Here is a 24,467-nt window from a genome sequence, read left to right on the forward strand (position 1 = left end):
CCTAATTTTCCCTCGACTTCCGTCAACCCTTTTAATAGCTTACAATGGGATAGATGTACCCATGATGTACGTTCAGCAATTTTGACAGTAGTAGGAGTGGTCAATAGGACTTGGTAAGGACCTTCCCACTAAAGCTGGTGCCAGTGTTTCTTCTTTATCACTTTCATGAGGACCCAGTCAGCAGGTTACAATCTCATGTTTTGTTAGTAGTTTGTCATGGGTTTACCATAACAGAGAGGAGCCAGAAGACTGCAGCATCTGATTTCTCCTACTTCTGCACTGTTTAGAAGCACCCTTCATATTAAATTGTGCAGGTTTTTTTTAGCAGTGCAGGGGTTAATCTGCTCAGTTGAGAGCTACTATAAGCTTTCCTGCATTAAGGCTCTCAGCTGTTCACTGTTATCCACTCCCATTTCCTATATAATCTGGGCCCTGGCAAGCACTCATTGTCAGAGGTAACTTAAGCTGCATGGTTAGGAGATGGTGGTTGGTGTGGGTCATCACCATCAGAAGTAATCTGGAGAACAGGGCGAGCTAGGACGCACCTAGAGCTAGGGACAGGGAAAGAGCCCCTGTACCGGGACACCCAACAACAGTCGTGACATAGTTTTCCTAGAACAAAAGTAGGGATATAGACTTCTTTGTGGTTTAGTATCTTGGCCCAGTAGTGTGCTGATATACAATTTGCTTCCTCATCTACACTGTGTTCCAAATTATTATGCAAATTGGATTTAAGTGTCCTAAAGATTTAATTGTTTTGTTTTTCAAATAAAGTTGTGGATGGTATTCTGTCTCAGGGCTCAATAGATAACTGAAATCAATCTTAAACACGTGATAATTAGTTTTCCAGGTGATTCTAATTAAAGGAAAACTACTTAATAATGGTGTTCCAAATTATTAAGCAGGCCAATGTTTTCAAGCAATATGAGAAATAAAAAGGATCTCTCTGCTGCTGAAAAGCGTTAAATAGTGCAATGCCTTGGACAAGGTATGAAAAAATTAGATACTTCACAAAAAACTTTGTGATCATCATACTGTGATGAGATTTGTGACTGAAACAGAGCACAGACAGAGTTTATGCAGATAAAGGCATAATGAGGAAGGTTTCTGCCAGACAAATTCATTGGATTAAGAGAGCAGCTGCCAAAATACCATTACAAAGCAGCAAACAGTTATTTGAAGCTGTTGGTGCCTCTGGAGTCCCTCGAACCTCAAGGTGTATGATCCTTCAAAGGCTTGCTGTGGTGCATAAACCTACTATTCGGCCACCCCTAAACAGTGTTCATGAGCAGAAATGGTTGCAGTGGGCCCAGACATACATGAAGACTAATTTTCAAACAGTCTTGTTTACTGAGTGTCTAGCAACCCTGGATGGTCCAGGTGGATGGAGCAGTGGATGGTTGGTGGATGGCCACCATGTCGCAACAAGGCTGCGACGTTTGCAAGGAGGTGGAGAAATCATGTTTTGGGCCAGAATCATGGGGAAACAGCTGGTGGGGCCCTTTAAGGTTCCTGAAGATGTGAAAATGACCTCTGTAAAGTAAATAGCGTTTCTGACTGACAACTTTCTTCCATGGTCTAAAAAGTAGAAACGTGCCTTCAGGAGCAAAATCATGTTCATGCTGACAACGCCCCATCTCATGCTGCAAATAATACCTCGAAGTCATTGGCTGCTATGGGCATAAAATGAGATAAACTCATGGTGTGGCCACCATCTTCTCCTGACCTCAACCCTATAGAAAACCTTTGGAGTATCATCAAGCAAAAGATCTAGGAGGGTGGGAGGCCGATCACATCAAAACAGCGGCTCTGGGAGGCTATTCTGACTTCATGCAAAGACGTACAAGCAGAAACTCAAGAATGCAAGAATTGTGGAGGTGAAATCACAGAAGGCTCCTATGTTACATGTAACTTGGCCTGGTAGGAGGTTTTGAAGTTAAATAGCTGTTTTGTTCAGTGAATGTGACCTCCTAATGCTGCAAATTCCACAAATGAGACTTTTCAGTTCTTTAAAACATCAAATGTTGAGAAATTCTACTGAGCCTAATAAAGTGGAACAGTGCATTCTGAGTTTTTCATTTTGGAGATTATACTGTTATCATTGGGAGGTTTCTTCAATAAAATTCGATGTATAATCTAATGGGTGATGACTTTTATTAGGCTGACTGTCATTTGCACCGACCATTTAGGAAAATCCGAGAGAAATGTCATCTGCATAATAATTTGGAACATAGTGTATTGTATTGAAGTGTTTTAATTGAGGTAACAGAAAGAGTTTCCCATATATGATTTCAAAGGGAGTCCGCTCTAGAGATGTTGGTGTGACATACATGTTTAGTACAGCCAACCAGAAACAATCCAATTTTTCCCTTTTCCTGTATAGTTTTTCTCAACTTGTTTTTCAGGACACCATTGTGTATCTCTACCATCCCTGAAGATTGTTGGTTTTAGGTGCAGTTGTTTTTTTTAGTTCAATGAATAGTGTTTTTCTAATAGTGATGTTACTTGATTTACGAAGTGTGGGCCATTGTCACTATATATTCTCTCTGGAATCCCAAATCTGGGTCTGATTACTTTTAAGAGGGCTTTGGCTACCGTAAGTTCATCAGAGGGGGTGGTTGGAAATTCTTCAATTTCAAGGCATCTGTAATGACAAGGGAGTCTATTTTTCCCTCACACTTGTTCAGTTCAATAAAGTGTTAAATATACATATTTTGTATATTTATTCAGGACTTGCCAGATGCACTGCAGGGCATCAGATCAGCATCTGACAGGCAGGGAAGGAGGCGTCTCAGGTCCTGCTCTGAGCAGGCACTGCAAAGACACCTTCCCTGGAAGACCCTGCGGCCAGATGTCTCCATGGAGACCATCAGGACAATGCGATCGCATTGCGTTGTCCTGTTGGAAGCGCGCAGGCAGCCCACTCCCTGCGAGATGCTCCTCGATGTCACTGTCACTACTGATGGCAGCATCAGAGGGGCTAAATGCCCATGATCGGTGCTAGCACCGATCGTCTGCATTGCTGCAGGGTGTCAGTTCTCACACAGCTGACTCCCACACCCAATCGCCATCTTGCTCAGCATGAGGCCACGCAATCGCCGCAACATAGCAGTATATATATTTGTGGTAACGCAGCTCCCGCAGAGCAGTATATGTGTGGCACATATCGAGAAGGGGTTACTCTAATACGAAATCTGGCTGTCACACTGAAGCTCTGCAGGTAAATGCAAACTCCACTAGGTGGCAGCAGAGTGGAGAGAGGACTGCGATCCCGTTCAGAGCAGACCAGCAGAACTGCAGTGAGGCTACCACCAGGTGGCAGCAGATTAGTTAAACAAGCTGGGTCGATACCAAAGAGTAGCGTAGTACCAAGGGTAAAATCACACACGAAATCAGATGGAAAGCCAAGAGGTCAGTACCAATCCGAAACAGAAGTACCAGAAGGAAGAGACAGGTGTTCTGTCTCCGCCATCTAATATTGTTACCCTGATTATTTGCTTGCATAATTGCAGTTTCCTCAGTATACAGTATTGATATATTCATGCCTTTATTCATCTGTGATGCTTTGGCTCCCTCTAGCGGTCAGAGTTATGTTGGCAGTTCAGTCTTGTTTTTGTATTATCCATGTCTGATTCTCCTCCTCCTTTGCAATGCATTATGGTAGCTCAGCCTCCATTTCCCTCCATTTTTCCTTTCACTTTCTTCAGTTTGCCTTCAAGGAAAGACGCTTCACTTCATCCCCCTTGCGATTGCATTGCCGGTATGTCTTTATGCTTCATATAGATATTCCTGCTCTATATTAGCTTAGTTTAACCAGTTGTACTCCCAGTTTAGTCACTAGCTTTCTAAATGTTATGCATAATGTATATCATGTGTATTATGTATCTGTTCTATGCCATGCACTGATTCTATGTATATCATTGTTCACAGTTTCACCGCATCAATATACCACTACGTTTAATAAAGCACAGACTCAACCACAGTCTCCTTATTGGACCCCGGTATAGCGGTTTAGCTGACTGTATAGCTACGTATGAGCCTGCCTCAGCTAGTGAGGACAGAACAGTGAAACGGCAGCCATCCAACTAGTGGGATTCAAGTCACCGGCTACACAGAGACTGAATACAGCTGCAGCAATCTCTGCACAGCCAAGCACTCTCCCAAGACACCATGTCTCACAAATCACATAGGACAAGATCTGTTACTTCCGTCTCCTCAAAGACAACATCCATCAGCAGCGCGGTCGCCATTGCCCGCGCAAATGCTGAAGCTGCCAAAATACGAGCGAGCTTTGCTGACCAAGAGATGCAACTTAAATTAGAAAAAGCACGCCTAGATGACGAAGAGAGAAGGTCACTCTTAGAGAGACGAGCAAGAGAGAAGGTCGCGCTTAGAGAGAGACGAGCAAGAGAGAAGGTCACGCTTAGAGAGAGCCGACCAAGAGAGAAGAACGCAGTTAGAGAAGGCACGTGTGGATGCCGCCTTAGAAAGCCTAGCAGCAAAAAGGGAAGCTGCCGCAGCCCTCGCCGAAGCAGAATCGCTAGAAGCCGCGCAAAATCCCAAGCTGCATAGCCAAAGCAGTACGTCGAGTCTGGAGTTTCCACTGCAAGACTCACCACAACGCACATCTCAGTATGTTAATGAACTTCCTGATCCAAACTATAACCCTGAACCAGTACCAAAACCAGAATACGACACCTCCAGCGAAGTGAGCGAGAGTCGTCACGAGGCTCAGGACAGAAACAAACTCGAAAATGTGAGGCAAAACAACTCTGCTAATGACTACCTTGCCCCTCACCAGGTAACCAACATGAATCACCCTGCTGACACACCTTACGTCAGACCGAAGCAATACGACACCGGCTGGCGCCACCCTGAGGACACTAACAGGTATGAACGCACCTCACATCATTATCAGGGCGACCCATCACCAGTATACTCTGCTGACAACCGGTTCACGACAGAATTTGCCAAGTTCTTCACACGACGTGAACTGGTTGCCAAGGGACTCATGAAATTCACTGACCGAGCTGAAGGTTACAGAGCTTGGAAAGCTTCCTTCCAAAATGTCATTAGAGTCTTGGGGCTACAACACAGGGAAGAGATAGACCTGTTAGTCAAATACCTGGGAGAAGAGTCAGTCAAACACGCAGTAAGGATCAGAGACATTAATATAAACCGCCCTGAGACTGGCCTCAAAGAGATCTGGAAAAGGCTGGATGAGTGTTACGGCTCAGCAGAAGTAATAGAAAGAGCCTTGTTCAAAAGAATCGATGACTTTCCTAAAATATCTAACAAAGGTCTCCAGAAACTTAGAGAGCTAAGCGACTTGCTAAAGGAAGTCCAAGTTGCCAAATACGAGGACGACCTACAGGGACTTGCATTTCTTGACACAGCCAGAGGTGTTAACCCTATAGTCCAGAAGTTGCCCTACAATCTACAGGAGAGGTGGCTCACACATGGTTCCACGTACAATACAAACACAGCGTTCCATTCCCTCCCTTCTCCGTTTTTGTTGACTTCATACACCAACAAGCAAGAATTAGAAACGATCCCAGCTTTGACTTTGCAATACCATATGCCACACCGTCACCACCTGCAAATCCACGCAGAACATCTGTGGAAGTACACAAGACTTATGTTTCTTCTCCAGGTTCTAATTACAGGTGTGCTGGCTGCTCCCAATCAGAGACAAAGGTGCAGGACCCTGACAAGCAGTGCCCACTTCATCAGAAGCCTCATCCTCTCCTGAAATGCAGAGCCTTCAGAGGAAAATCTATGCCAGATCGCAGGAGCTTCCTGAAAGAAAACGGTATCTGCTACAAGTGCTGCTCGTCCACAGCTCATCTCGCCAAGGATTGCAAGGTCAGTGTAAAATGCACAGAATGTGGCACCACAGATCATAACACCGCTCTACACCCTGGCCCAGCTCCATGGAGTACACAAAACACGCCAGCTGACAGTGAGCATGGCGGGGAGGAAAGGAACACTGATACAGCTACGCCAGAGATCACTTCACAATGCACCGAGGTCTGCAAAGGGACAATAGACAGTAGGTCCTGTTCAAAAATATGCCTCGTCAAAGTATACCCGAAGGGCCATAGAGACCAAGCTGTAAGACTGTATGCTATCTTGGATGATCAAAGTAATCGATCCTTGGCTAGATCAATGTTCTTTGACCTATTCAACATCAAAGGGCCAAGCACTCCCTACTCCTTAAAGACGTGTGCAGGTACTGTGACAACAGCAGGCAGGAAAGCTACTGACTACCAGATCGAGTCTTTAGACGGACAATTCTGCCTACCACTACCTACGATCATCGAATGTAACCAGATCCCAGACAACAGATCTGAAATCCCTACGCCAGATGTAGCAATCCATCACGCTCACTTAAAACAAATAGCACACCTCATACCGGAACTCGACCATCAGGCCCAGATAATTCTGCTGTTGGGGAGAGATATCCTACAGGTTCATAAAGTGAGACGTCATATCAACGGACTCCACAATGCTCCCTATGCCCAAAGGCTAGACCTCGGATGGGTCATAATTGGCAACGTATGCTTGGGACGCATGCACGCCCCATCTTCTGTGACAAGCATGCTGACAAATACATTGGAGAAAGGACGTCCATCTCTGTTTCAACCTTGTAACAATGAGTTCCATGTCAGGGAACTGCCACACAGCATCCAACTACCTGATCATTTAATAGACTTTACTCACGACAGCAGTATAGTGTCGGGAAGCTATGAGGATCAGTTAGGGGGCACAGTCTTCCAGAGAACTAAGCAGGACAACCAAGTGGCAATGTCGGTAGAGGACAAGTTGTTCTTAGAGGTAATGGACAAGGGACTCGTTAAAGATGAGACCAACAGCTGGGTCGCACCTCTTCCCTTCAAAACCCACAGACCACGTCTACCGAACAACAGAAATCAGGCATTACAACGTTTCTCCTCTCTCAAACGTAATCTGCAAAAGAAACCAGAGATGAAAGATCACTTTTTCTCCTTCATGTCAAAGATTTTTTAAAACTGTCACGCAGAACTAGCTCCCACTCTCAAAGACTCTGAAGAATGCTGGTTCCTACCCATGTTCGGAGTATACCACCCTAAGAAACCAGGCCAGATCAGAGTCGTGTTTGATTCCAGTGCTAAGTTTAATGATGTCTCCCTGAATGACGTTCTGCTGACAGGACCAGACCTCAATAACAAACTACTGGGTGTACTTATGCGCTTCCGTAAGGATTCCATTGCCTTCATCGCTGACATCCAGCAAATGTTCCATTGTTTCCTTGTGAGAGAGAGAGACAGGAACTTCCTAAGATTCTTCTGGTACAGAGACAATGATCCTACTAAAGAAGTCACGGAGTATCGCATGAGAGTGCACATCTTTGGCAACAGTCCTTCACCTGCAGTCGCCATTTACGGACTCAAAAGGTCGGCTCAGGAAGGAGAAGCAGAATACGGAGCAGATGTCAGACAATTCATAGAAAAGGACTTTTATGTCGACGACTGTCTAAAAGCCATGCCTTCAAATGAGACTGCCATCAGTCTTCTCAGGAGAGCCCAGGACATACTTGCCTGCTCGAACCTTAGGCTTCATAAAATAGCCTCAAACAGCCAAGAACTCATGGAAGTGTTCCCTTCTCAGGACCTATGTAATGGTCTCAGAGACCTGGACCTGGGGTCAGACCCCGCACCAATGCAACGCAGCCTCGGGCTTCTCTGGAATCTACAATCAGACACTTTCACCTTTCAGGTCAGCCAGGAAGAAAGGCCTTTCACACGTAGAGGCGTCCTGTCTACCATCAACAGTCTGTACGACCCCTTGGGTTTCACAGCTACTGTTACTATACAAGGCAAGGCCCTACTAAGAGACTTAACTAGGGAAACATCTGACTGGGATGCACCTCTGCCACCTGATAAGAGGATCCAGTGGGAAGAGTGGAAGAACTCGTGAGCGGCACTCTCCAACTTGCATATGCCAAGACCATACACCCCTGTGCCATCTACTGAGATACAGAGCCAAAGACTGTACGTATTTGCAGATGCTTCTGTCAAAGCAATTGCCGCTGTTGCCTACCTCAAAACTGTAGACTCCAAATGTCAGTGCCACATTGGTTTTGTCATGGGAAAGGCCAAACTCGCACCACAACCAGAGCACACTATACCCAGGTTAGAGCTTTGTGCCGCAGTCTTAGCCGTTGAGTTAGCGGAGTTCATCACATCCGAAATGGATATCGACCTGACACAGGCCAAGTTCTACTCAGACAGCAAAGTAGTCCTGGGATATATCCACAACGAAAGCAGGCGATTCTACGTTTATGTCAATAACAGAGTGCTACGAATCAGAAGATCAGTTCACCCACAGCAGTGGCATTACATACCCACAGACCAGAATCCCGCAGATCATGCAACTAGAGCAGTTGACGCAAGTCGACTAGGAAGCACAACGTGGCTCTCTGGACCAAAACTATTGTACATTGAGGAATGTTTTCCAGACACCTTCGAACTTGTAGGAGAGGACTCAGATGCTGAAATCCGCCCTCAGGTGTCTACACTACATACAATGACCTCTGTTATCCAGCTTGGATCTTGCAGGTTCGACAGATTCTCAAGTTGGAAGTCACTTACTCGAGCCATTACCTGCCTGACTCATATAGCTCGCTCATTCAGGACCACCAGAACTCGTGACATGGAAAAATGTAAAGGAGCAGCAAGGCTCACTCACGAAAGCCTAATCACCTTCATGGCTGAAGCTGCAACAATAATCAATGCAAGACCCCTGGTTCCAGTTCCTAACGACCCGGAGGAGCCCTTGTTATTGACTCCAGCTACTCTACTTACCCAGAAAACGGGACTGTCCAGTGCCCCTCCAGGAGGATTCGACGCTAAGGACCTCTACAAGCGCCAATGGAGACTGGTACAAAGTCTTGCATATACTTTCTGGGACAGGTGGCGCAAACAATATTTGTCTACCCTGCAGCCACGTACCAAGTGGCAATCTACTAAACCTAATCTGAACGTAGGTGACCTTGTTCTTGTGAAAGACTGTCAGATTCACCGGAATCAGTGGCCACTTGGTCTAGTTACCACAATGATCCCGAGCAAGGACGGCAACGTCGGCAAAGTTGAGCTAAGGATGACCAAAGGGAATGAACCTAAGACATTTTCCAGACCGGTATCTGAACTGGTCCTATTGTTGCCTTCGGAAGAAAGGAGTAGTGACATCCATTGATGCCAGACGGGGAGTGTTCTGTCTCCGCCATCTAATATTGTTACCCTGATTATTTGCTTGCATAATTGCAGTTTCCTCAGTATACAGTATTGATATATTCATGCCTTTATTCATCTGTGATGCTTTGGCTCCCTCTAGCGGTCAGAGTTATGTTGGCAGTTCAATCTTGTTTTTGTATTATCCATGTCTGATTCTCCTCCTCCTTTGCAATGCATTATGGTAGCTCAGCCTCCATTTCCCTCCATTTTTCCTTTCACTTTCTTCAGTTTGCCTTCAAGGAAAGACGCTTCACTTCATCCCCCTTGCGATTGCATTGCCGGTATGTCTTTATGCTTCATATAGATATTCCTGCTCTATATTAGCTTAGTTTAACCAGTTGTACTCCCAGTTTAGTCACTAGCTTTCTAAATGTTATGCATAATGTACCTCATGGGTAGTATGTATCTGTTCTATACCATGCACTGATTCTATTTATATCATTGTTCACAGTTTCACCGCATCAATATACCACTACGTTTAATAAAGCACAGACTCAACCACAGTCTCCTTATTGGACCCCGGTATAGCGGTTTAGCTGACTGTATAGCTACGTATGAGCCTGCCTCAGCTAGTGAGGACAGAACAACAGGTCAGTGTTAAAGTGGAGTAAAGTACCGGCGAATCCAGACACGAAGGGAAAACAGAGTCAGGGCGGAAAGAGAGGAATGAACACACATGGGCAAGGTCAGCTAAACACAGCAGGACAAATCAGGGTTTCACTAGAGTCAGCTACTCACGCCGTAGGCAGGAAGCATAACTGACACTGCCTGCAGGATGCAGCACAGAGAATAGCAGGCATGAAACCAAAATGAGGCAGAAAGTTAACCCCTGACATGCCCAGACCGGGGAAAGGAGAGAGAAAACCCAGTCCGGATCATTACACTGGCAATTTTCTAACCAATAATATCACAGCATACCATAGCAATCAATGATGTCCATATAATTATTAGAATATTAATATGAATGATGTTTGCACTAATAAAACAATAATAATCAATACATTATTAACCCCTTTCTCACCTCGGACGGGATAGTACTTCCGAGGTCAGAAGCCCCGCTTTGATGCGGGCTCCGGCGGTGAGCCCGCATCAAAGCCGGGACACGTCAGCTGTTTTGAACAGCTGACATGTGCCCGTAATAGGCGCGGGCAGAATCGCGATCTGCCCGCGCCTATTAAGTAGTTAAATGCCGCTGTCAAACGCAGACAGCGGCATTTAACTACCGCATCCGTCGGGGCGGCCGGAAATGGCGGCATCGCCGACCCCTGTCACATGATCGGAGGTCGGCGATGCTTCTCCATTGTAACCATAGAGGTCCTTGAGACCTCTATGGTTACTGATCCCCGGCAGCTGTGAGAGCCCCCCTGTGGTCGGCGCTCACAGCACACCTGATTTTCTGCTACATATCAGCGAACAGCAGATCGCTGCTATGTAGCAGAGCCGATCGTGCTGTGCCTGCTTCTAGCCTCCCATGGAGGCTATTGAAGCATGGCAAAAGTAGAAAAAAAATGAATAAAAAAAAATATAAAAGTTTAAATCACCCCCCTTTCGCCCCAATCAAAATAAAAAAAATCAAATCTACACATATTTGGTATCGCCGCGTTCAGAATCGCCCGATCTATCAATTAAAAAAAAGCATTAACCTGATCGCTGAACGGTGTAGCGAGAAAAAAATTCGAAACGCCAGAATTATGTTTTTTTGGTCGCCACGACATTGCATTAAAATGCATTAACGGGCGATCAAAAGATCGTATCCGCACCAAAATGCTATCATTAAAAACGTCATCTCGGCATGCAAAAAATAAGCCCTCAACCAACCCCAGATCACGAAAAATGGAGACGCTACGAGTATCGGAAAATGGTGCAATTTTTTTTGTTTGGAATTTTTTTTCACCACTTAGATAAAAAATAACCTAGACATGTTAGATGTCTATGAACTCGTACTGACCTGGAGAATCATAATGGCAGGTCAGTTTTAGCATTTAGTGAACCTAGCAAAAAAGCCAAACAAAAAACAAGTGTGGGATTGCACTTTTTTTGCAATTTCACCGCACTTGGAATTTTTTTCCCGTTTTCTAGTACACGACATGCTAAAACCAATGATGTCGTTCAAAAGTACAACTCGTCCCACAAAAAATAAGCCCTCACTTGGCCAAATTGACGGAAAAATAAAAAAGTTATGGCTCTGGGAGGGAGGGAAGCGAAAAACGAACACGGAAAAACGAAAAATCCCAAGGTCATGAAGGGGTTAACCATATCCTTCATGTCATAGAACATGTTAATGTCATAGGTGTAATTACCTTTTTATCTCATAGGTGTCAGTGTGAGTTTTGATGTAACAAGTGTTTCCATCTTTATTACTCAAACTTTCTTAATTGGATATATTAGGCTGGTTTCACATGTTTAATGTTGTGGATGCAGGTACATGCATTTGTATGCTTTTGGCCGCGTTTGACTACGCATGCATCATTTCGGCTTGTGTGGCTGGGCTCGGTTAACACAACATGTTGCAATTTTGGTGGCCGTAATTTGCTGCCGCCAAACGCATGCGGACGCTTGCGGAAGGAATGCGTCGAAACATTGCATTACAGTCTATGGGAACACATAGTTTTGGGCATCGGTGCTCAGGAAGGATATAATGGAACTAGAGAGAGTACAAAGGAGGGCAACAAAATTAATAAAGGGGATGGGAGAACTACAATACCTAGATAGATTAGCGAAATTAGGATTATTTAGTCTAGAAAAAAGACGACTGAGGGGCGATCTAATAACCATGTATAAGTATATAAGGGGACAATACAAATATCTCGCTGAGGATCTGTTTATACCAAGGAAGGTGACGGGCACAAGGGGGCATTCTTTGCGTCTGGAGGAGAGAAGGTTTTTCCACCAACATAGAAGAGGATTCTTTACTGTTAGGGCAGTGAGAATCTGGAATTGCTTGCCTGAGGAGGTGGTGATGGCGAACTCAGTCGAGGGGTTCAAGAGAGGCCTGGATGTCTTCCTGGAGCAGAACAATATTGTATCATACAATTATTAGGTTCTGTAGAAGGACGTAGATCTGGGGATTTATTCTGACAGAATATAGGCTGAACTGGATGGACAAATGTCTTTTTTCGGCCTTACTAACTATGTTACTATGTTACAGGTGTATGCAAGTACACACGTTCGCTCGCGTTTTCGTATGCAATGTTTTTCCAGTAAACAGGAGCAGCCAGCACACGTTCGGGTGGCAAGACGGCATGTAAGTATACTTGACTTTTTTTTCGTGACTATACTATTCTTGCCTGTTTTTATTTCTTGACTTTGCTTCTATCTTCCTATTTTTGGCTTGACTACTATTTTTTTCTTGACTTTAACTTATTCCTTCCTGTTTTCTGTATCTCTTGTTTTCTTTCTTTTTCTTATCTTTACAACATTAATGTCTTTCTTTCTTTTCTACATTCCAGAACGGGATGAAGACCTCCTTGATAATGACCTTCTCAATTCCCTGGTCGAGGAGCGAGTCCCGTTGTGGGACACCCGATTTCAGCAGCACTCGGACAGCGTGGTCATCCGGCGGCTGTCGAATGAGGTGGCCCGAGCGATGATGGATGGCTGGGACAACTACACGGGTTCACAAGGAATTTTGTAAGTATTTAAATGTTGTGTGATGCGCCATTCACCTTGGCCGGGATCACACAACTATAAACAATAAAAATGTTTTATTGTTTTTCCAGTGAACAAAGTCAGAACCCATTGGCGTTCGATGTAGGATCGCTTCAACAAGTATCTTCATCAGGAGAGCCAGGTTCGCAGTGGTGCTGCAGCAAGGATCAGAAAGTACAAATATCATAAAATGCTGGCGTTTTTGAGACCGGTCCTTGCCCAGAGAACGTAAGTATTTTTGTGTTGTGTTGTATTGTGTTGTATTCCCTAATCTGTTATTTTCAAGTCCACAGGAGATGGTGCTTTTACTATTGTAAATTTTTGGTACTAATGTTTTTCTTTTATTTTCACAGAACCTGGAGCAGCGCCCTTGAACCTGGATCTGGAGTGGTTCTTCATCGAACAGCCACGGACTCGTCCCAGCCATCCACCAGCGCAGCAGCAAGTGGGACTGCGCCACAGACTGGAGTCCATGAGGTGTTCCCCTGTCCCAGTCCTCTGCCTCTTTTTTTTGGGCTCTTCCCGCCAGCGGCAGAAGGCCTCAGACAGGTCACTCATGCCCGAGTTTCTTCAATTGAGCTCGGTCTTCCAGAATGGCTTAAAGGCGCTTGGAGATTGAGTCAGACCACTTTCCAGTCTTATTAACACACTATTCCAGGATATCAACCAGTGCCTTAACTGTCTGGAAGCTGACCTCCAGAGACCAGCACATAATTTCTTTAATCAAATTGAACAGGGCATGTCGGAACACCTTACTCCTGATCTCCAGCTCAATGTCATGCAGGCCTGCAATACTTGCAGCAGTCAGTGGGGGTATTTCCACCTCTGCCAACACTGACACGCTTGACCTCAATACCGAGTTCTGCTGCATACCACTGCACGGCCACCACCATTCCAAGCCCTTCTGGACACCACTACAGCGCCCCCACTATGCCGAGTGCTGCTGCACAGTCAACCGCCACCACCATGCTGAGTGCTGCTCCTGCTTGGTCCTCCACCACCAACAACATGCCGCAGCAAGCGGACCCTGCTAGGCCATCCACCCACATCATGCCACAGCAGCAGCAATCATACTGCCAGGCTGTCCACCCGCACCATGCCACAGCAGCAACCGGATCATGCCAGGCCGTCCACCCGCACAATTCCGCCTGTAGACACCACACCAACACTCCCCAGAAGACAGCAGCGCAAAACGGGAGGAAGAAAAAAACCAACGGACTATCGCACTCCCTCTCACCTCAAAATGTGTCTGTGATGTCCGGTTTGTCTCTCCCTTCCAGTGTGTCAGTCCCGTCCCATGCCTCCACTACCATCCCTAACCCAACTACTTTCGTCACCCCTTCCCCTGCAACCCCTTTGTCATCTTTACCCAGTCAAACATCTTAGCTAAACACACCCCAGTTCTGTCACGTTTCCCCAAGTCGCCATACTTTAAATGTAATTTTTTTTAAATGTTTAGTTTTTTCCCCCTACTACTGCTTGATTCTTTGTGTTCCGCTGCCGCCAACACACACCGTGCACCGACTAAACACTCTGCGCCATACACTTTGTGTTTTTGCCACCTCATAGCTCCAGGACTGACACAACTTGAACACTGCACTGCATTTTTTCTTGTGTCTGTCATGGAGCTATGAGTTGTCAAAAACAAATATGATTTTCATTTTCTCCTGCATCTCTTCAGTTGGCGTAATGTGTTGGACGCAGAATGAAGAGACGATGGAGGTAATACAAGGCATATCTATACTCACCTGACCAGGTGTCAGAAATGGTGAATTCAGGATGCACAAAACCTAGCATCAAAACCCAGCATCCAGAATTCACTGTTTCTGACACCTGGCCAGGTGAGTATAGATATGCCTTGTATTACCTCCATCGTCTCTTCATTCTGAGTGCAATAGATACTGCCGACTTAAGAGATGCTGGATTGAATCAGAAGTCGCCTACCATAGCACTGACATCATAAGTGGATTTGAGTTGACTAAAGACAGAAGGCACTTGGTACAGGTTTCAAAACAGGTTTTTTAGTTGCACAAAACAGTACAGGAACATTTTAACATTACAGGTACATACACAAACACAATAGAACATTTTATTAAACCATTCCATCTTGCCATGCCACACGTCCAATATCAGAAACCAAGTAGGCAGCAAATTGGTCCCTCATTTGGGCAACTTCTACTATTGACCGCAGATGGTGATGATGGTAATCTGGCAAGGGGTTTGAAACTGGTTCATCAAGTTCAATGTTGGGTCGCTCTTTAGCCATTATGCAGTTATGTAGAACCACACAGGCTTTGACAACCTTATCAACTGTCTCTATTTTTTAGATTAACGGCTGTTCCAAGAATGCGCCATTTTGAGACAAGAATCCCAAAGGTACACTCAACAGTTCTTCATGCCCTTCTCAGTCTGTAGTCAAAAATATTTTGGCGTGGTTCAAGTCCCGACTGGAGTATGGTTTCAGTAGGTTATCACACATCTGAAAGTCCTCATCCCCAACCATAACAAATGGCATTGGCGGGCCTTCAGTGTTGGGAAGAAGTCGTGGCGGGGGAAATTAAAATGTTTTCCATACAAGCGTTGGCCCATGTCCGAGTTTTTAAAAGTCTGGGAGTCATTGCCACGGCCAAAAGCTCCAATGTCCACGGCGACAAAGCAACAGTCCGCATCTGCTATTGCCATGAGCACTACAGAAAAATATTTTTTATAGTTGAAGTGCTCAGATCCAGTTCTGGCAGGTTTGGTAATCCGAATGTTTTCCATCCACTGTTGCCAAACAGTTGGGGAAATTACAGACTTGCCAGAATTTTTCAGAAATATCATGCCACATTTCCACGCAGGGTAGGGGGATAAATTCTTCCTGGAGAACGTTCCGCAAAGCATGACAGGTGTCCGCAACTATTCCAAACAAGGTGGAAATTCCAAGCTGGTACTGAAAATGGAGCGATGATAAGCGCTCTCCGGTAGCCAGGAATCTGCCCAAAAAAAAGAAATAAACAAATTACAAACATTTATATTTATGATGGGGTTTTGCTAAACACAAAGGAAAAAACAAATAATACATTGCAGAACAATAATAATTATGACAGGCGTTTGTTTGGAAATATTACGTACCTTAATGTGACCAGGAGACGTTCCTCAGCGGGAATCGCTCGACGGAGCTTTGCGTCCTGTCTCCTGATGGCTCCTTGGACACGACCAAGCAAATCCCGGAAGGTCACTTGAGACATCCTGGTACAGTCCACAAATTTCTCTGGGGTGGCATGGAGCTCGCTGTATAAGGTGTGGTAGGCTCCACGGCTCTCCCGGTCTTCGATAATGGGGTGTCTCCAAAAACGCCGACGCCGTGTTATTCTCTGTCTTTGTTGCTCACAAGCAAACGCAAAGGCAAGAAACAGCTTTAGATCCAAATCCAGGTTGAAATAAAAGCTTTCCATGCGAAGATACATTGTGAAGCAGGATACAGGAGCAAAATCTGAATATTTCAGCTGTACAAAGTGTCTATATAAGGAATTCCCATGAGACACGGCCATTGGTGGTGTTTGTTTATCTAGATTTTTCTCCTGGTACATTTTTCACCTTTACAACCCATGCGCATAAAAAGCGCAAATGCATGCAAACTGCGGTTTTTTGACTGCATGCATAAGTGGATGCGGCTAAAAAATGCTGCGTTTGCATGCAGTTTTCCGTGTGATTGTGGTTGCAGACGATACGCTGCGGACACAACCGCAAACGTGACACCAGCCTTAGATTGATAATACCCAAAAATATATGAATTCATTGTATCTACTCAGAGAATTTAAACATTTTCTTCTTATAATGGAACCATATCATCACTCACTACGTTTAATGAATCAATACTGTTCTACTAGACATTACTTTATTAAATATTGATGTGATATTGAAAAAAAATGAAATAAAAATTAAGAATGAAAAATAAATATAAAGTAAGAATAAAAATGAAAACAAAAATCATTATACTTTATATGTATTGAGGACAAATGTAGAGTAATTATAGTCTCAGAAACTCTTATACCTTTAACCCCTTAATGACTGCCGAAATGCCTTTAAATGTGGCAGTTAAGGTTACTTATGTCTCAGCGCCGCTTTTTAACGGCGCTGAGGAATAAGGGTATAGCGCCCAGTAGAGTCAGAATTTCTCTGAGGTCTCGGCTACCGGGGGTAGCTGAGACCCCAGAGAAAATGATTTGTGGTGGTTTTTACCGACCCGGGTGTTGCGATCGCCATTAGTAACGGTATAACGGCGACCCCCCAAAAAATTCCGATTTTCTATTTAATTTCTCTCCTCTGATATGATCGCACATCAGAAGAGAGAGAAATAGGGTCCCCCAATCCCCCCGGTACCTCCATTGTCCCTGCCACCCCCTGTGAAATCTCCCGTGTTGCCGTTGTCTTCTTCCAGGAGAAAATGGCGGGTGCATGCCCAGTCCCATCGAGATCTGCCGGCCGCCACCCGGCAACATAAGAAATTTTTCCTATTGGTTCGTTTTGATCACTGTAATAGACCCTATCACAGTGATCAAAATAAAAAAAATAGTAAATAACACCCCCTTTTATCACCCACTTAACTAAAAATAATAAAATAAATATTCATTTTAATTTTTCCATTTGGGTTAGAGTTGGGCTAAAGTTAGGGTTGGGCTAAATTGAGTTGGAATAATGTTAGGGTTAAGGTTGGGTTAAGGTTGTGGTTATGGTTAGGGTAGGTTTGTGGTTAGGGTTGGGATTAGGGGTAGAGGTATGTTTGGGATTAGGGTTGCAATTAGGGTTAGGGGTGTGTTGGGGTTAGGTTTGGAGTTAGAATTGAGGGGTTTCCACTGTTCAGGTACATCAGGGGGTCTCCAAACGCAAAATGGCGCCACCATTGATTAACCCCTTCATGACCAGGGGATTTTTCGTTTTTCCGTGTTCGTTTTTCGCTCCCCTCCTTCCCAGAGCCATAACTTTTTTATTTTTCCGTCAATTTGGCCATGTGAGGGCTTATTTTTTGCGGGACGAGTTGTACTTTTGAACGACATCATTGGTTTTAGCATGTCGTGTACTAGAAAACGGGAAAAAAATTCCAAGTGCTGTGAAATTGCAAAAAAAGTGCAATCCCACATTGGTTTTTTGTTTGGCTTTTTTGCTAGGTTCACTAAATGCTAAAAATGACCTGACATTCTGATTCTCCAGGTCATTACGAGTTCATAGACACCTAACATGACTAGGTTATTTTTTTATCTAAGTGGTGAAAAAAAATTCCAAACTTTGCTAAAAAAAAAAAAAAAATTGCGCCATTTTCCGATACTCGTAGCGTCTCCATTTTTCGTGATCTGGGGTCGGTTGAGGGCTTATTTTTTGCGTGCCGAGATGATGTTTTTAATGATAGCATTTCGGTGCAGATACGTTCTTTTGATCGCCCGTTATTGCATTTTAATGCAATGTCGCGGCGACCAAAAAAACGTAATTCTGGCGTTTCGAGTTTTTTTCCCGCTACGCTGTTTAGCGATCAGGTTAATACTTTTTTTTATTTGATAGATCGGGCAATTCTGAGCGCGGCGATACCAAATATGCGTAGATTTGATTTTTTTTTATTGATTTATTTTGATTGGGGCGAAAGGGGGGTGATTTAAACTTTTATGTTTTTTTTATTTTTTTCACATTTTTTTAAACTTTTTTTTTTAACTTTTGCCATGCTTCAATAGCCTCCATGGGAGGCTAGAAGCAGGCACAGCACGATCGCCTCTGCTACATAGCAGCGATCTGCTGATCGCTGCTATGTAGCAGAATTGCACGTGTGCTGTGAGCGCCGACCACAGGGTGGCGCTCACAGCGACGGGCAATCAGTAACCATAGAGGTCTCAAGGACCTCTATGGCTACAATGGAGACGCATTGCCGACCCCCGATCATGTGACGGGGGTCGGCGATGACGTCATTTCCGGCCGCCCGGCCGGAAGCGGTAGTTAAATGCCGCTGTCTGCGTTTGACAGCGGCATTTAACTAGTTAATAGGTGCGGGCAGATCGCGATTCTGCCCGCGCCTATTACGGGCACATGTCAGCTGTTCAAAACAGCTGACATGTCCCGGCTTTGATGCGGGCTCACCGCGGAGTCCTGCATCAAAGCAGGGGGGCCGGCATCGGACGGTATAGTACGTCCGATGCCGGTAAGGGGTTAAAGTCAATTTTACGTTACCCTTGTGAAAATAAAACAATTGGTTCCAAAGTAAATTTTTTGTGAAAAAAGTAAAATGTTCATTTTTTCCTTCCACCTTGCTTTAGTTCTTTTGAAGCACCTGAAGGGTTAATAAACTTCTTGAATGTGGATTTGCTCACCTTGAGGGGTGCAGTTTTTAGAATGGTGTCACTTTTGGGTATTTTCTGTTATATTGACCCCTGAAACTCACCTAGAAAAATGAGAAATCGCTGGTCAACTTTTAACCCTTATAACGTCCTAACAAAAAAATTATGTTTTCAAAATTATGCTGATGTAAAGTAGACGTGTGGGAAATGTTATTTATCAACCATTTTGTGTGATACCACTCTGTGATTTAAGGCTATGTGCACACTTTGCAGATTTGACTGTGGAATTTCTTGGCAGAAAACGCAGGTCAGAATCTGCACCTTTTTATGTGCACACGTTGCAGATTTTTGTGCGGGTTTCTTCCTTTTTTGACCCCTGCAGATTTTTATTATGGAATGGATGCAGAAACGCAGCAGTTCTGCACAAATAATTGACATGGTCCTTTTTTGAATCTGCTGCGTTTTCTGTGCAGAGTTTTCTGCACCATTAGGCACAGCATTTTTATTTTGCCATTGATTTACATTGTACTGTAAATCACTTGCGGATCTGCAGCGTTTCTGCGCAGAAAAAAAAAAGCTGCAGTTCTGCAGGAAATCTGCAACGTGTGCACATACCCTAAGGGTACAAAAATTAAAAGTTTGAAAATTGCTAAATTTTCTAATTTTTTACCAAATTTCTGTTTGTTTGTTTGTTTTTTATAAATAAGCACAAGTTATATCAAATAAATGTTACCACTAACATGAAGTACAATATGTCATGAAAAAACAAACTCAGAATCACCAGGATCCGTTGAAGCGTTTCAGAGTTATAACCTCATAAAGTGACAGCGGTCAGAAGTGTAAAAATTTGCCCGGTCATTGAGTACTCTTGTATATTGGCTCTGCCACTAAGGGGTTAATATTTCCATTATCACGATTTCATATCTGTCATAACATTATATTACCAAAACTTTGTATGTAATCCCCTTCTTTAGTGTAAATAAAAACTCATTTTATAATAGTTCATTTTTTTTTATCCCCCATCGTTATACCAGTGTACCTCATTAATATTTCTTTATTAAAATGTGTGAAGAAGAGGTATTGATCAAATGTGATGATGTAATCAGGATCAAAAGCACATTTTCCCTTTAATACCAGAAATGATTTTATAATTTATATTCATATATTAGAACCAAAATTAATATTATTTTATAGTCTGTATAAATGTCATATCAGCTTTATCCCATCTGTTTGTCTGAAGATGTGCACCCATCTATGCAACCATTAAAAATAACATTGAATAGTATAAAATTATCACTCTGAAAAATGATTCTAAATGTAAATCTTCTTGATAAACCATTGTGATTTGATTACACGTATCTACAATTGGCTAAATCAAGAAATAATTATGAACTGGATTCGTGTGTCATGTTATGCTTCTAAATCAGCACTTATCTATCCCCTTACTCAAAGAGATGGGTAGCCTAAGTGTATAGGTATATACAGTTATATGAAAAAGTTTGGGCACCCCTATTAATCTTAAGCTTAATGTTTTATAAAAATAGTTTTTTTTGCAACAGCTATTTCAGTGTCATATATCTAATAACTGTTGGACACAGTAATGTTTCTGCCTTGAAATGAGGTTTATTGTACTAACAGAAAATATACAATCTGCATTCAAACAAAATTTGACAGGTGCATAAGTATGGGCACCCTTATCATTTTCTTGTTTTAAATACTCCTACCTACCGTATTTTTCGGACTACAAGACGCACTTTTTCCCCCCAAAAAAAGGGGGGAAAATGGGGGGTGCGTCTAATAGTCGCAATGCAGGCTTACCGTGGCGGCAGAGGTGCGGTGGCAGAGGTGCGGCGGCAGAGGTGTGGCGGCAGAGGAGGCGCAGTAAACGGGGTCCCTTTCTCCGGTGAGGTGATGCAGCAGGCCGGTAAGCAGCAGAGCCGGGTGAATCCTGTTGTTATCAGTGGTGGCGGCCATTTTCCTGAGGCCGCGCGTGCGCAGATGGAGCGCTCTGCTTCCCGGAGCTTCAGGAAAATGGCCACCGCGATCTCCATCTGCGCACGCGCGGCCTCCCGCGGCCATTTTCCTGAAGCCCCGGGAAGCAGAGCGCTTCATCTGCACACGCGCTGCCTGAGGAAGATGGCCGCCCCCACCGATAACAACAGGATTCACCCGGCTCTGCTGCTTACCGGGCTGCTGCATCACCTCACCAGAGAAAGGGACCCCGCTTACTGCGCCTCCTCTGCCGCCACACCTCTGCCACCGCAGGATTCAACCGGCTCCGCTGCTTACCGGGCTGCTGCATCACCATACCGGGGAAAGGGACCCCTCTCACGCCATACCTCTCACTGCGCCTCCTCATCCCAGCACCTCCTCATCCCAGCACCTCCTCATCCCAGCACCTCCCCACCTCTGCCGACACCATGCCTCCTGTGACCCTGCTCTGCCACCGCCAGCCCACAGGTAAGATACTGTAAATTCGGACAATAAGACGGACCCCCATCTTATAAAAAATCTTTTTTTCTGCAATTTTCACCCCAAATTTGGGGTGCGCCTTATGGTCCGGTGCGTCTTATAGTCCGAAAAATACTGTACTTTTTACTGACTTACTAAAGCACTTTTTTTGTTTTTCTAACCTCATTGAGCTTTGAACTTCATAGCCAGGTGTATGCAATCATGAGAAAAGCTACTTAAAGTGGCCACTTGCAAGTTGTTCTCCTGTTTGAATCTCCTCTGGAGTGGCATCATGGGCAGAGAGGCAATCATACGGGGACACTTTAAGAAGACCACCGGAATCCGATACGTCTTCACCTCCTTTAGCCGAATAAAGTTGCCTGCTGCGCCCGAATCCACGTAAGCCAGTTCTGAACCACGTCTCTGACCCTGGATCATTAGAACGGAAAGTGTAAGGGGAGGAGAGGTTTCACACACACCTAGGGAGGCCTCTCTTACCTGACCTAGGTGGAGGCGTTTCCTGGCCTTTCAGGACAAGAGTGCAGAAAATGGGATGTACCACCGCAATATAAGCACAAACCCTGTGCTAGTCTTTCCCTCCAGCGTTGCTCCGCCATCTTAACTCAGTCCACCGGCATAGGTTCCGGAGCAGAAGTGCCAGAAGAAGCCAAAGACCGAGGACTGGGAGGACCATGAGCAGAAGAAGACGACCTAAAAGGTCTCCTCTCTCTAGCGGCCTCCCTAGAGCGCTCTTGAAAGAGCAGATCAATGTGTGTAGCGAGAGAAATTAGCTCCTCCAAGGTGGTCGAAGTATCCCGTCCAGCCAGCTCATCTTTAATCCTGCTAGACAAACCTCACCAAAAGGCACCCACTAACACCTCGCTGTTCCACCCAAGTTCAGAGGATAGGGTGCGAAAACGTATGGCATACTGTTCGACAGTAAGAGTGCCTTGATGGAGATTAAAAAGGGACTCCGTAGTAGAGGCTCGTCAAAAACCCTCCGAAAAGTGTCCATAAAGGTCACAATACTGGAGACAATGGGGTCATCTCGCTCCCAAAAAGAATTCACCCAGGAAAGAGCCTCTCCCTCCAAATGGGAAACAATGAAGGCCACCTTGGCCCGATCCATGGGGTACTGCTGGGGCAGTAACTCAAAAAGTAAGTGACACTGATTGAGAAATCCCCAGGACAGTTTAGGATCACCGCCATAACGAGGCGGCTTACCGAGTTGAGGCGAGGGTGCAGGTGCGGAATCTAGAACCCGAGATGATGCCTGTGAAGATGCAGAAAGCAAAGACTGCAGACGATCATCCACAGAGGCCATGTAGGACAAGATGTGGGCCTGGGCATCACGCTGCTGAACCAATTCTTGCTGAAGACTAGAAAGCTGGGAGGCATTCCCGGGATCAGCGGCCTGTAAAGCGGACAACCAGGAATCCATTGTCTTCATAAAAGACATGATGCGAGTCTGGTTTTCACGCAAGAAAACCAACTCCTTCTGAGCATAGACCCCGGTGGGGTCCATGGCCTGATTATACTGTTACACCACGGAGAGCAGGTAGCTAGAGTGGACCCACTGGACTGTGGAAATGACCCTTCCCCGAGTGAGCACTCCAGAATATTCCAACCCCTATACAGGGATAGTTAGGAAGCAGGCTCTGGGATCTCTAAAACCACAGACGCCAGGACCAGGGGTCGGCTCTGACAGAAAAAGCAAACAGAAGAAGGAGAAACGAAGAGGGTATGAGGAACTGGACGGAGGAAGGAAAAGGTGGGAGAAAACTTACAGGGTAAATAGGAGAGGAAGGAAATGGCAGGAACGGTGGGGAAAACTGAAAATAGGAACAAGGGAAGCACAGAACAGGAATGGAGAACGAAGGGGAAAATAGAGACCAACAATAAATGACAAGCTGGGCAGGCCTGGGCAAGCGACAGCAAAGGTTCCAAACTATAGCAATAAGAACGCAATAATCAGGCGCCTCCACAGAGAGAGGACAGCCTGAAATGCCTGAGCACGGACTGAGAAGTGAGGGAGCGAGGAGGCAGATGCACGAGCAGCAGAGGACCTGACGCCGTCGAGCAGGGAGCGCGGAGTGGTAACACACAGATAACCCATCAGGGGTTAAAGTTACAGGCCCACGTAAAAATCATGCTTCTGATAGTGAGGAGAGTGGGATCAAGAAGATCTAACTCTGAAACAGGCGTCCGAACAGTTAATGCAAGCTATATCTCTAACTAGGACATCCCTGACTAGGAAAATAGAAGAGATGCATTCTGAGGTGGGACGTCTCTGACAAGATATGCAGTCCATGGGAGGTCGAATCTCGGAAGTTGAATCAAGGGTATCCCATCTAGAAGATAATACACACTTAGATAGGAGAAAAAAGGATTGTCCCCGCGCTGCCGTAAGAAGAATTTCAAAAATTGTAGAGGTTTCAACGTGGTTTATTCTTCTTACGGCAGCGCGGAGATGATCCTTTTTTCTCCTATCTAAGTGTGTGCTTCAATCAGGTCCTGCACTGACCTGTGGATCTGCAGCAGCCGCCATTAATATATGTTCTTCCTTCAATCTCACCAGGTGAGTACTCTTGGTGGGCAACTTTGTGTAACGTTTGATAAGACCCTATTTGCGCTTTTGTGTCTCCCTCTTTTCTCTGACTATGTAGAAGATAATATTGTACCTACGGAGACTAAATTGACAAAAGTGGCTGGTTCAATAAATGCTTGGAGGCAGAAGGTGGATGACTTAGAGAATAGACTACGCCGAAACAATATCCGCATTATTGGGCTA

The sequence above is a fragment of the Ranitomeya imitator genome, chromosome 5 (assembly GCF_032444005.1).
Source record: "Ranitomeya imitator isolate aRanImi1 chromosome 5, aRanImi1.pri, whole genome shotgun sequence".
In the NCBI taxonomy this organism is placed as follows: Eukaryota; Metazoa; Chordata; class Amphibia; order Anura; family Dendrobatidae; genus Ranitomeya; species Ranitomeya imitator.